At 57.3% G+C, this 13,639-nt stretch overlaps 1 pseudogene; it reads right to left on the bottom strand.

Moving 5' to 3' along the window:
- Positions 1-2,149: 2,149 nt before the first annotated feature.
- LOC122107157 lies at positions 2,150-13,413 on the bottom strand (annotated as a pseudogene).
- Positions 13,414-13,639: the final 226 nt, after the last annotated feature.

The following is a 13,639-nucleotide window of genomic DNA, read 5'->3' as shown; positions in this document are numbered from 1 at the left end:
ACTTCCGGTCTTCACTGTGGAGACTTCCAGTCCCTAGTATATAACTTCTGGTCTTGACTATGGGGACTTCCGGTCCAAGTGTACAGGAACTTCTGGTCCTGATTGGAAGGACACTTCCGGTCCCTAGTGTATAGGAACTTCCCATCCTGATTGGAAGGGCACTTCCAGTCCCTAGTGTAGAGGAACTTCCCGTATCTAGTGTATAAGAACTTCTGGTATTGACTATGGGGACTTCCGGTTTTGACTGTGGAGATTTCCAGTCCCTAGTATATAGGAACTTCTGGTCCTGACTGGGGACTTCCGGTCCCTAGTATATAGAAACTTCCGGTCCTGATGGGAAGGGCATTTCCGGTCCCTAGTGTGTAGGAACTTCTGGTCTTGACTGTGGAGACTTCCAGTCCCTAGTATATAACAACTTCTGGTCTTGACTATGGGGACTTCCGGTCCCTAGTATACAAGAACTTCTGGTCTTGACTAGGGGCACTTCCTGTCCCTGTTCATGGACACTTATGTCACGCCATCTAATTGCAAGGGGCGTGGCCTGAAGTTGACAGGACACTTGATAATACAAGGGGGCGTGGCCTGAAGATGACAGATAGGACACATGATTATACAACAAGGGGGCGTGGTCTGAAGGTGACAGACAGGACAAATGTCCACACAACAGCCAGGGGGCGGGACCTGGAGGAGACAGACAGCCCCTGTGGCCTTTCAACAGCCATTGGGCGGGGCCTGGAGGTGACAGAGAGCCTCTATGGACTTCCAACAGCCAGAGGGCGGGACCTGGAAGAGACAGACAGCCCCTGTGGCCTTCCAACAGCCAGGAGGCGGGACCTGGAAGTGAAGGACAGCCCCTGAGCCCATACATTCACTAGTGGGCGGGACTTCTGGGTGATGGGCACCCACAGCATTCATAGAGCTAGCCACGAAGAGGCGTGGCTTCACACATATCGACTCTCCAGCTATTGGCTTGGCAGGGGGCGGGACCCAGGGATGATGGACAGCATGCCCTGCCTTTCAATATCACCCAAGGAAGAGGCGGGACCGGACCCCCAGCTTCCCTGGGCAGGGCCAAAGGATGGAGAGACAGGCGTGTCAGCCAATCAGAGCAGGGGCGTGGCTGGAGGAGTCCCCGGGGAAGCCAATGGGTCCCTCCCTCCAGAGAAGACCCGGATGTCGTGCAGGTGCAATGCATCCTAGGCCTAGGGAGACACAGACCTCCAACCTCGACTTATCCTACCGCCATAAGGAGCTATAGGCCCATCTGGGTCAATCCCTGGAGAGGTCATTGGGGTCCCCTGGGACAGGCACAGAAGGGGAAGAGGTCGCAGGCCTGGTCATCCACCCATCCATCCACCCAACCACCGCCCCCCCTTAGAGTGGGCCAACATCCGGGTACCCCACTTCTCCAATCCCGCTGGGCCAATCTGAATCCGAGTTCAGGTAGTTAGGGGCAGGACTGTCGTGTGAGGTCCAATCAGCAGCAAGTTGGATTTGTGGGGGCGCTAAAGGGCATGTCTTCCAGCTGGACCAATGACAAGTGAATTAGGAAAGTGAGGGCAGGGCTTTCATGGAATAGGCCAATCAGGTGTGAATCTAGGTGGTGGGATGTCCTAGAGGAGGGCAAGACCACGCCTGTATCCTAGCAACCCACTGGAAATGGTCTGAAATGGAAGGTTGGATTAGTCCAATACCCTAGCAACCACTGGAAATGGCCTGAAATGGAAGGCGGGACTAGTCCAATACCCTAGCAACCACCGGAAATGACCTGAAATGGAAGGTGGGACCAGCCCTGTATTACGACCGGAAATGTTCTGAAATGGAAGGCGGGACCAGTCCTATACCCTAGCAATGACCAGAAGTGGCCTGAAATGGAAAGTGGGACTAGTCCTATACCTTAGCAATGACCGGAAATGACCTGAAGTGGAAGGTGGGAGTAGTCCTATACCCTAGCAATGACTGGAAATGACCTGAAATGGAAGGTGAGACTAGTCCTATACCCTAGCAACGACCAGAAGTGGCCTGAAATGGAAGGGGGGACCAGCCCTGTATCCTAGCATCAACCGGAAATGACCTGAAATGGAAGGCAGGACCAGTGCCCGGCTTCTGACCCCGGTGACCCCTGACCCTGCCGTGCGGTGCGGTGCTCACGAGGTTTTATTGTGTGAGAAGTTAGAGGACATAGGCCCGGATGTGAGAGGGCCCCGGATGGGAGGCTGGGAAAAGGCCCCGGATGGGAGGACCAAGGTGGAGGTCCAGGATGAGAGGCTCAGGATGTGAGAGTCCCCGGATGTGGGAATCCCTGGGTCTGAGAATCCCCAGATGTGAGACTCTCTGAATGTGAAAATCCCCGGATGTAAGAGTTCCCCAGATGTGAGAATCCCCGCATGTGAAAGTCTCTGGATGTAAAAGTCCCTGGATGTGACAATCCCCGGATGTAGGAATCTCTAGATGTGGGAATCCCCGGATGTGAGAATCCCCGGCTGTGGGAATCCCCAGATGTGAGAATCCCTGGATGCGAGAATCCCCAGATGTGGGAATCCCCGGGTGTGAGATTTCCCCAGATGTGGGAATTCCCTGGTCTGAGAATCCCCGGATGTGGGAATCCCCGGATATGAGAATCCCCGGATGTGGGAATCTCTGGATGGGAGAATCTCTGGATGTGAGAATTTCCGGATGTGAGACTCCCCGGATGTGAGAATCTCTGGATGTGAGAGTCTGTATGTAGGAATCCCCGGATGTGAGAGTCTCTGGATGTGAGAATCCTCGGATGTAAAAGTCCCCGGATGTGAGAGTCTCTGGTTGTGAGACTCCCCGGGTGTAAAAGTCCCCGGATGTAGGATTCCCCAGATGTGTAAATACATCCCCGGGAATCCCCGGATGTGTCACCAGAAGTGAGAATCCCCGGATGTGAGAATCCCCGGATGTAGGAATCCCCGGATGTAGGAATCCCTGGATGTGAGAGTCTGTATGTGGGAATCCCCGGATGTGGGAATTTCTGTATTTGAGTATACCCAGATGTTTAATACCCGGATGTGAGTCCCCGGATGTGAGAGGCGCAGGCCAGGATCTGCCATAGCCCCAGGGAAGTTGGTGGTTGGGGTCGGGTCGGGGTCAGAGGTCGGGGATCAGGTGGTCGCAGGCACAGAGCGGTCCGGGCGAGCAGCAGGGCTGCAGGCGCGGGCTCCAGGTGTTGTGTGCAGGGGCGAGGGGCGGGGCGGCGAGGGGGCGGCGCATGCGCAGCATCCGGGCCACCGCGGCCTCCACGCGCCTGCACGTCGCCATCGGGCCCTGCAGCGGGCGAGTCTCCCCTGGGTCCGCCGTCAGGTCAAAGAGCAGTGGCCGCCGGTGGCGGGTCATTCGCCGCCCCGAGCAGGCGCGGGCAGGGAAACCGAGGCAGGTGCCCGAGCCCGGCGGGTCGAAGCGTGGAGTGGCGAAGTGCAGCTTCCACACCGTGTGGCCTGCGGGGGGTGGGGGAGTAACATCCAGGGCCTCACATCCGGGGATTCCCATCCGGGAATTCACATCCAGGACATCACATCCAGGGATTCGCATCCGGGCATTCACATGCAAGACCTTACATCCAGGGATTCCCATCCAGGACTTCACATCTGGGTATTCACATCCGGGGATTCCCATCTAGGGCCTCACATCCGGGGATTCACATGCAGGACCTCACATCCGGGAATTCACATCCGGAACCTCACATCCAGAACCTTACATCTGGGGCTTCACATCTGGGGATTCACATCCGGGGATTCACATCCGGGGGGCCACATCCGGGCATTCACATGTGGGACCTCACATCCGGGGACTCACATCCGGGGATTCTCATCTGGGACCTCACATCCAGGGATTCCCATTTGGGACCTCACATCCGGGGCCTCACATCCGGGGATTCCCATCCAGTACCTCACATCCGGGAATTCCCATCGGGGACTTCACATCCGGGGATTCCCATCTCATGACTTCCATCCAGGTCCTCACATCCCGGGATTCCCACATCCGGGTCTCCCAGGCCTTGCATCCGGGTCCCTGCACGCATGCATGCAGCTCCCTCCCCCGCCCCAGGGCCCAACTGAGGTCGAGGCACTCACTTGAGCGGTCGAACCAGCGCACGGCGTGCAGCCGGGCCTCGCAGTAGTGCAGCAGGAAGTCGTGGCCTGCAGCCTGCGCCGTCCCCAGCAGCGCGGGCATCAGGTCCCGGCCGTCCACCTCCCTGCAGGACCCAGATGTGCAGGCTTCTGAGCGCTCAGAGACCCGGATGTGCAGGCCAGAGCCCCCAGAGACCCGGATGTGCAGGCCAGAGATCCCAGAGACCTGGATGTCAAGGCTTGAGCCTTTAGAGACCCGGATGTGCAGGCTTCTGAGCCCTCAGAGACCCGGATGTGCAGGCTTCTGAGCCCTCAGAGACCTGGATGTGCAGGCTTCTGAGGCCTTCAAGACCCGGATGTCCAGGCTCCTGAACACTCAGAGACCCGGATGTGCAGTCTTCTGAGCGCTCAGAGGCCCGGATGTGCAGGCCAGAAATCCCAGAGACCCAGATGTCCAGGTTTCTGAGCCCCCAGAGACCCGGATGTGCAGGTCTAAGACCCAGGCCTCTGGTCTTAGAGACCTGGATGTGCAGGCCTGAGGCCTCAGAGACCCAGATATCCAAGCTTCTGAGCGTTCAGAGACCCGGATGTCCATGCTTCTGAGCCCCCAGAGACCCGGATGTGCAGGCCTGAGCCCTCAGAGACCTGGATGTCCAGGCCTGAGACCTGGGCCTAGGTACTCAGAGACCTGGATGTGCAGCCCTGATGCCTTAGAGACCCGGATATGAAGGCCTGAGTCCTCAGAGAACCAGATGTCCAGGCTTCTGAGTGCTCAGAGGCCCAGATTTGCAGGCCTGAGCCCTTAGTTACCCGGATGTAAAGGCTTCTGAGCCCCCAGAGACCCGGATGTCAAGGCCTGAGCCCTGGGTCTTGGGTCTTAGAGACCCGGATGTGCAGGCTCCTGAGCCCCCAGAGACCCGGATGTGCAGGTCTGAGCCCTCAGAGACCCGGATGTGCAGGCTTTTGAGCAACCAGAGACCCGGATGTGCAGGCCTCAGCCTCCCCCCCTCGGGATCCCCGAGGCCCAGGATGACCCCCCTTCTCCTCCACCCCGTGGGGACCCAGGCCGGCGAACTCCTACCTGTCCGCCGGAACCCAGCCCCCGGCCAGGCGCACCACGGTGGGGAACAGGTCCATGAGGCTGGTGGGCTCAGGCACCAGGCGCCCTGCGGGCAGGGTCCCGGGCCAGCGCACCAGCCCAGGGACCCGGATGCCGCCCTCCCAGCCGCCCATGCCTTTGCCACCTGCAAGGGGGGGGCAGAGGGCAAAGGTCAAGGGGCGGGGTCGGGCTGCGTGGGAGGCCCCGCCCACCCTGCCTCAGTTTCCCCCTCGCCTCGGTGCACGCCGTTGGAACCCCCGAGGCGGGTGCCCCCAGCCCGGGCCTCCAGTGAGGCACCGTGGTCCGACGTGAAGTAGACGAGGGTGCGGCGCCCCAGCCCCTCACCGTCCAGCGCTGCCAGCAGTCGCCCTGCGGGGGGGGGGGAAATGGGTCCGTGCCTCAGTTTACCCCCAGCATCCACCGTGCCTCAGTTTACCCAACATGCATCATGACTCAGTTTACAAATTTCCATCGTGCTTCAGTTTATACTCAATGCCCAGTGACTTAGTTTACCCAACAGGCACCGTGCCTCAGTTTACCCCCAACGCTCACCGGGCCTCAGTTTACCCAAATGCACTGTGCCTCAGTTTACCCCCAACATGCACTGTGCCTCAGTTTACCCAAATGCACTTTGCCTCAGTTTACCCAAGTGCACCGTGCCTCAGTTTACCCTAAACATGCACCGTGCCTCAGTTTACCCCTATATTTGGGCCTCAGTTTACCCAAGTGCACCGTGCCTGTTTACCCAAATGCACCGTGCCTCAGTTTACCCCAACCCGCTGACCCCGTCCCCGTGCCTCAGTTTACTCCCATCCCGGTGCCTCAGTTTACTCAACCCACTCACCTCGTCCCCGTGCCTCAGTTTACCCAACATGCACCATGTCTCAGTTTACCCAACATGCCCAGTGACTCAGTTTACCCAACATGCACCGTGCCTCAGTTTACCCCTATACGCGGGCCTCAGTTTACCCACATCCACCGTACCTCAGTTTACCCAAATGCACCGTGCCTCAGTTCACCCTGAACATGCACCGTGCTTCAGTTTACCCAACATGCACCGTGCCTCAGTTTACCCAAGTGCACCGTGCCTCAGTTTACCCCCAACATGCCCAGTGACTCAGTTTACCCAAATGCACTGTGCCTCAGTTTACCCAAACCCCGTGCCTCAGTTTATCCCCAACACACTGACCCCGTCCCCGTGCCTCAGTTTACCCAAATGCACCGTGCCTCAGTTTACCCCAACCCATTGACCCCGTTCCCATGCCTCAGTTTCCCCCATCCCGCTCACCCCATCTCTGTGCCTCAGTTTCCCCCAACCCACTCACCCCACCCCCGTGCCTCAGTTTCCCCATCCCGCTCACCCCGTCCCCATGCCTCAGTTTCCCTATCCTGCTCACCCCACCCCCGTGCCTCTGTTTCCCCCATCCCACGCACCATGCCTCAGTTCCTGCCCCCCCCGCACTCACCCACCATCCAGTCAAGCTCCTCCACATTGTCGCCGTAGGCGCCGTGCGCGCTGCGGCCCCGGAAGGCAGGTGAGGTGACCAGGGGGACGTGGACGTGGAGGAAGGAGACGAGGAGGAGGAAGGGGCGGGCCTGGTGCCTGCGGATCCACGTCAGACCCCGCCCCCACCATCAATAACCTCACTGATAACCGACCTGATCAGGTATTGCCAATAATCGATCAGTTGATCGATAATTGATCCTGATCTGATCAGATATTACCAATAATCGATCCTGATCTGATCGATAATACCAATAATCAATAGTGATCTGATCAAAAATACCAAAATCGTGATCCGATCAGTTATTACCAATAATCAAACAGATCTGATCAGTTATTACCAATAATCAAACATCTGATCGATATGACCAATAATAGAACATGAGCTGATCAGATATTACTAATAATCGAACAGGATCTGATCAATAATACCAATATTCGATTGTGATGTGATCGATAATACCAATAATCGAACATCATCTGATCGATAATACCAATAATTGAACATGAGCTGATCAGTTATTACCAATAATCGAACATCATCTGATCAGTTATTACCAATAATCGATCATGATCTGATCAATACTACCAATAATCGATCATGGTCTGATCTGAGGTCTACCAGATGTCTCTACAGATCTACTAGATGGAACATCCGGGGACCTGAGGTCTACCAGATGTCTATAGAGATCTACTGGATGTACATCCAGGGATCTAAGGTCTACCAGTTGACTATAGAGATCTAGTAGATGGAATCGGTCCCCCTCCCGACCCCAGGCTGACCTGTGAATGAAGGCCTCAGCCTCCCGCAAGAAGAGCCCCGTGCTGGCCTCAAACCTCAGAGGCTGCTGGACGACCTGGTGATCCCTCATCAGGAAGCAGTCAGCATGGACGATGAAGACACCCAGGAGGCGGGAGGTGCAGGCCAGTAGCAAGGCCCCACATCCAGGGCCCAGCACCCAGGGCACCCAGCGCAGGCCCAGCAGGCCCGTGACCTTCCCAGCGGCCAGGCAGAGCAGGGAAAGCAGCAGCAGCTGCGCCCCCAGGTCCAGGGGCCCTTGCAGACGCGCTCGCTTCTCCGAGGGCTCCGCTTGCAGGCAGTCCCCCATCAGGGTGAAGGGGACCCCGAAGAAGGAGTCAAACCCGTGGTTCAGGGGGTGGTGGCAGTGGTCAGTGGGGAACTCACAGTTGAGGCCCAGGTGCCATTTGCCTGGAGGGGAAGAGATGGATGGATGAGTGAATGGATGGGTGGATGGATGGGTGGATGGATGGGTGGATGGATGGGTGGGTGAATGGTTGGGTGGGTGGATGGTTGGGTGGGTGGATGGATGGGTGGATGGATGGATGGATGGATGGGTGGGTGGGTGGATGGATGGATGGATGGATGAATAGGGGAATGGGTGGATGGATGGATGGGTGGATGGATGGATGCACAGTGGATGGATGAATGGGTGGATGGGTGGATGGATGGATGGGTGGGTGGATGGATGGATGGATGGGTGGATGGATGGGTGGGTGGATGGATGAATGGATGGATGGGAGGATGGATGGATGGGTGGGTGGATGGATGGATGGATGGATGAATAGGTGGATGGGTGGATGGATGGATAGATGAGTGGATGGATGGATGGATGGGTGGATGGGTGGATGGATGGATGGATGGGTGGATGGATGGATGGATGGATGGATGGGTGGATGGATGGATGGGTGGATGGATGACTTCTTTCTTACCTATGAGGCCGGTGGCATATCCCTGCTCCTGCAGGATCTTGGCGAAGGTGATCTCGGAGTGGGCAGCCCGCCCGACACGGCTGCCCACTGCAACACGCGCGCCCCGTTGGTGGTCACCATGCCTTCCAAGAGAGAGGAGAAGGACCCTAGGTCAGTGATGATGGCGTCCCGGGTCAGGACGGGGTATCTAGCACCTTCAGGGGGAAGGCCTGCTGTGTCTGGGATAGCCTGGGACCTGCGCACCCGGGCTGGAAAGGACCCCAGCCCTGTGAGCCCCCGGGGGAAACCAATATGGCATCACTTCCGGTTTCCTGGCATTTCAGGGGGGAAGTCCCAGAGTCTCAGGAATTTGAACCTGAGATCCTCAGAGTAGTCCTCCCCTCCCTCTGATGGACCTCAGTGCCCTAGATGTTGAGCCTCAGTTCCCTGGATGTTGGACCTCAGGTCCCCGGATGTTTGATGTTAGTATCCCGGATGTTGGCCCTCAGATCCCGGGATGATGGAGTTCAGTGCCCTGTATGGTGGATATCAGGACCCCAGATGTTGGACTTCTGTTACCCGGATGTTGTAGCTCAGTTCCCTGGATGTTGGATCTTACAACCCCGGATATTGGAGCTCAGATTCGGGTATGTTGGCCCTCAGATCCCCAGATGTTGGAGCTCTGTTCCCTGGATGTTGGGGCTTAGGTTCCCGGATGTTGGATCTTAGTACCCCGGATGGTGGATGTCAGGTCCTAGGATGTTGGAGTTCAGTTCCCAGAATGTTAGGCCTCAGATCCCCGGATGTTGGATCTTAGTACAATGGATGTTAGAGATAAGGTCCCCAGATGTTAGAGTTCAGTGTCCCGGATGTTGGTGCTCAGATCCCCGGATGTTGGATCTTAGTAACTGGATGTCAGAGATGAAGTCCCTGGATGTTAGAGCTCAGTGCCCTGGATGTTGGTGCTCAGTTCCCCGGATGTTAGGCTTTAGATCCCCGGATGTTGGGTCTCAGATCCCCAGATGTTGGATATCAGGTCCATGGATGTTGGATCTTAGTACCCCGGATGTTGGCTCTCAGATCCCCGGATGTCCAGCCCCCACCTCCCCCCCACCGCCCCCTCCATTCCCCAAATGTCCCACCCCCCCATACCGACCCAGGCGCACAGGGTAGAGTCCCGTCAGGAAGGCCGCACGGCTCGGGCTGCAGACGGACGCTGCCGCCAGGTGCTGGGTCAGCCGCACGCCGTCCCGGGCCAGGCCGTCCAGGTGCGGGGTGCTGTGGGGGGAGAGGAAAACTGAGTCACAACCAAGAACATACGGGGACCTGGGGTCTAACATCCGGGGATCTAATGCCCAACATCCCAGGAGCTGAACTCCAACATCCAGGGCCCTGAGATCCCACATCCGGGGATCTAAGATCCAACATCCGGGGACTTGAGATCCCACATCCGGGATACTAAGATCCAACATCTGGGGACCTGAGGTCCAACATCCTGGGATCTAAGGTCCAACATCTGGGGCCCTGAGATCCCACATCCAGGGTACTAAGATCTATATCTGTGGACTGGACTCCTACATCCGGGGATCTAAGGCCCAACATCCGGGGACCTGAGGGCCTACATCCGGACAACTAAGATCCAACCTCTGGGACCTGAGCTCAAACATCTGGGTACCTGGTCTCCAACATCTGGGACACTAAGATCCAACATCCAGGGATCTGATATCCAACATCCGGGGGCCTGATCTCCAACATCTGGGGTACTAACATCTAACATCTGGGAACCTGATTTCCCACATCTGGGTTATACTAAGATTTAACATCCGAGGACCTGATCTCCAACATCCAGGGCACTAACATCCCACATCCGAGGATCTGATATCCAACATCCGGGGTACTAACATCTAACATCGGGGACCTGATATCCAACATCCAGGACACTAAGATCTAACATCCAGGCACCTGGGCTCCTACATCCGGAGGAATAAGATCCAACATCGGGGCACTGAGCTACAACATCCAGGGTACTAATATCTAACATCCGGGGACCTGAGCTCCCACATTCGGAGCACTAACCTCCAACATCTGGGGACCTGAGCTCCTACATCTGGGGCACTGAAGTCCAATATCTGGGGACATGATCTCCCACATCCGGGGTACTAAGATTTAACATCCAGGGACCTGATAGCCAACATCCAGGGCACTAACATCCAACATCTGGGGACCTAGTCTCCAACATCCGGGGCACTAACATCCAACATCCAGAGAACTGAAGTCCAACATCCGGGAACCTGATTTCCCACATCCGGGGTATTAAGATTTAACATCCGGGGACCTGATATCCAACATCCGGGGCACTAAGATCCAACATCCGGGGATTTGATATCCAACATCCACGATACTAACATCCAACATCCGGGGAACTGAGTTACTAGATGTCTATACAGTTCTCCTGGTGGAACATCCAGGGATCTGAGCTCCCACATCCGGGTAACTAAGGCCCTACATCCGGGCCTACCCCTCTGCTCACCGCAGGCTGCGGTTCCCGAAGCTGCCCAGGTCGCCCAGGCCCAGGTCGTCGGCCAAGAGCAGCAGGAAGTTGGGGCGCGAGGGGGCGGGGCCTGCGCAGGGGCCAGGGGGGAGGAGGAGGAGGAGGAGGAGGAGGAGGAGGAGGAGGAAGGCGAGGGGTGGGGCTGCGCAGCTGCTGTGCGACCTGAGGAGGAGAGAGAGGAGGAGGAGGGGTGGATGGGTGGATGGATGGATGGATAGGTGGATGGGTGGATGGATGGATGGATGGGTGGATGGATGGATGGTTGGATGGATAGGTGGATGGGTGGATGGATGGATGGATGGATGGATGGGTGAATGGATGGGTGGATGGATGGATGGTTGGATGGATGAGTGGATGGGTGGATGAGTGGATGGATGGATGGGTGGATGGGTAGATGGATGGATGGGTGGATGGGTGGATGGATGGATGGGTGGGTGGATGGATGGATGGGTGGATGGATGGATGGGTGGGTGGGTGTATGGATGGATGGGTGGGTGGATGGATGGATGGATGGATGGGTGGATGGATGGATGGATGGATGAATAGGTGGATGGGGGGATGGATGGATGGATGGGTGGATGGATGGGTGGATGAATAGGTGGATGGGTGGATGGATGGATGGATGGGTGGGTGGATGGATGGTTGGGTGGGTGGATGAGTGGATGGATGGATGGGTGGATGGGTAGATGGATGGATGGGTGGATGGGTGGATGGATGGATGGGTGGGTGGATGGATGGATGGGTGGATGGATGGATGGGTGGGTGGGTGTATGGATGGATGGGTGGGTGGATGGATGAATGGATGGATGGGTGGATGGATGGATGGGTGGGTGGATGGATGGATGGATGGATGAATAGGTGGATGGGGGGATGGATGGATGGATGGGTGGATGGATGGGTGGATGAATAGGTGGATGGGTGGATGGATGGATGGATGGGTGGGTGGATGGATGGTTGGGTGGATGGGTGGGTGGATGGATGGGTGGATGGATGGGTGGATGGATGGATGGGTGGATGGGAGGAGGGATGGATGAATAGGGGAATGGGTGGATGGATGGATGGGTGGATGGATGGATGCACAGTGGATGGATGAATGGGTGGATGGGTGGATGGATGGATGGGTGGGTGGATGGATGGATGGATGGGTGGATGGATGGGTGGATGGATGGATGGTTGGATGGATGAGTGGATGGGTGGATGAGTGGATGGATGGATGGGTGGATGGGTAGATGGATGGATGGGTGGATGGGTGGATGGATGGATGGGTGGGTGGATGGATGGATGGGTGGATGGATGGATGGGTGGGTGGGTGTATGGATGGATGGGTGGGTGGATGGATGGATGGATGGATGGGTGGATGGATGGATGGATGGATGAATAGGTGGATGGGGGGATGGATGGATGGATGGGTGGATGGATGGGTGGATGAATAGGTGGATGGGTGGATGGATGGATGGATGGGTGGGTGGATGGATGGTTGGGTGGGTGGATGAGTGGATGGATGGATGGGTGGATGGGTAGATGGATGGATGGGTGGATGGGTGGATGGATGGATGGGTGGGTGGATGGATGGATGGGTGGATGGATGGATGGGTGGGTGGGTGTATGGATGGATGGGTGGGTGGATGGATGAATGGATGGATGGGTGGATGGATGGATGGGTGGGTGGATGGATGGATGGATGGATGAATAGGTGGATGGGGGGATGGATGGATGGATGGGTGGATGGATGGGTGGATGAATAGGTGGATGGGTGGATGGATGGATGGATGGGTGGGTGGATGGATGGTTGGGTGGATGGGTGGGTGGATGGATGGGTGGATGGATGGGTGGATGGATGGATGGGTGGATGGGAGGAGGGATGGGAGGACTCCCCCTCCCTCCAGGCCCTCTCCTGACCAACATGGCGCCCAGGATCGCATCCTTCCCATGATGCTCCCCGTTTCCTGGAAGAGAAGGCCGGAAGCAGGAAGTGGGGAAGAGCTGAGGAAGATCCGGCCACCCCAGGGCCAGGCTGCTGTTGCCCCCACCAGTACATCAGCCCCTCACCTTGTCTTTCCAGGCTTGTGGCGGGGCCCTGCAGCCCCCACCCCAGGGCATGGTGGGACACCCGGGGGGGCTCCAAAAAGCAATCGAAGCCCCCCCACCCCGGGTCCCCACACCTCTCCCCGTGTTTCCCAGAGGACGAACTCACATCCACAGTTCTCTGCCATCAGCGCCTGGGCCTGCTGCTCTCCCTGCCAGCCAGGAAGCTCGCAGGGGTCAAATGTCCACGTCACTCCAGCAGCCAGAACTCCACAACCCCCCTCCAAAATAAAAGTCCCCTTGTTCCTTGGAAAGGAACAGGATGTGGTGCTGAAGGGGAAGGCAGGGAAGGAAGGGAAAATCCCGGAGTTGCTGGGCTAGGCGCCAAGAAATTGCCAGGCCTGGCAGAGGAAGGAGGAAGGGGAGGAGGGAAACCTCGCGAACTACATGGAGGGCTGCAATAAGAGTCAGGACCGTCAGGGAGCGTGGCCTGTGCCCAGGGGGCGTGGCCTGTGCTCAGTAGGGCGTGGCCAGAGCTCAGGAGGGCGTGGCCTGGGCTGGGGAGGAAGTGAGGGACTCAGGAGGACTTGGCCTGCGCTGGGGGGCGGAAGTGAGGAAGAATTCCATCCAGAAGCAGCATGGCTGCTTTATTGCCT

This window comes from Dipodomys spectabilis, unplaced genomic scaffold (assembly GCF_019054845.1).
Source record: "Dipodomys spectabilis isolate Male_0828 unplaced genomic scaffold, ASM1905484v1 ptg000047l, whole genome shotgun sequence".
Classification (NCBI taxonomy): domain Eukaryota; kingdom Metazoa; phylum Chordata; class Mammalia; order Rodentia; family Heteromyidae; genus Dipodomys; species Dipodomys spectabilis.
Note: the sequence above shows the minus strand (reverse complement) of the source record. Positions and strands in the feature narration are given on the sequence as shown.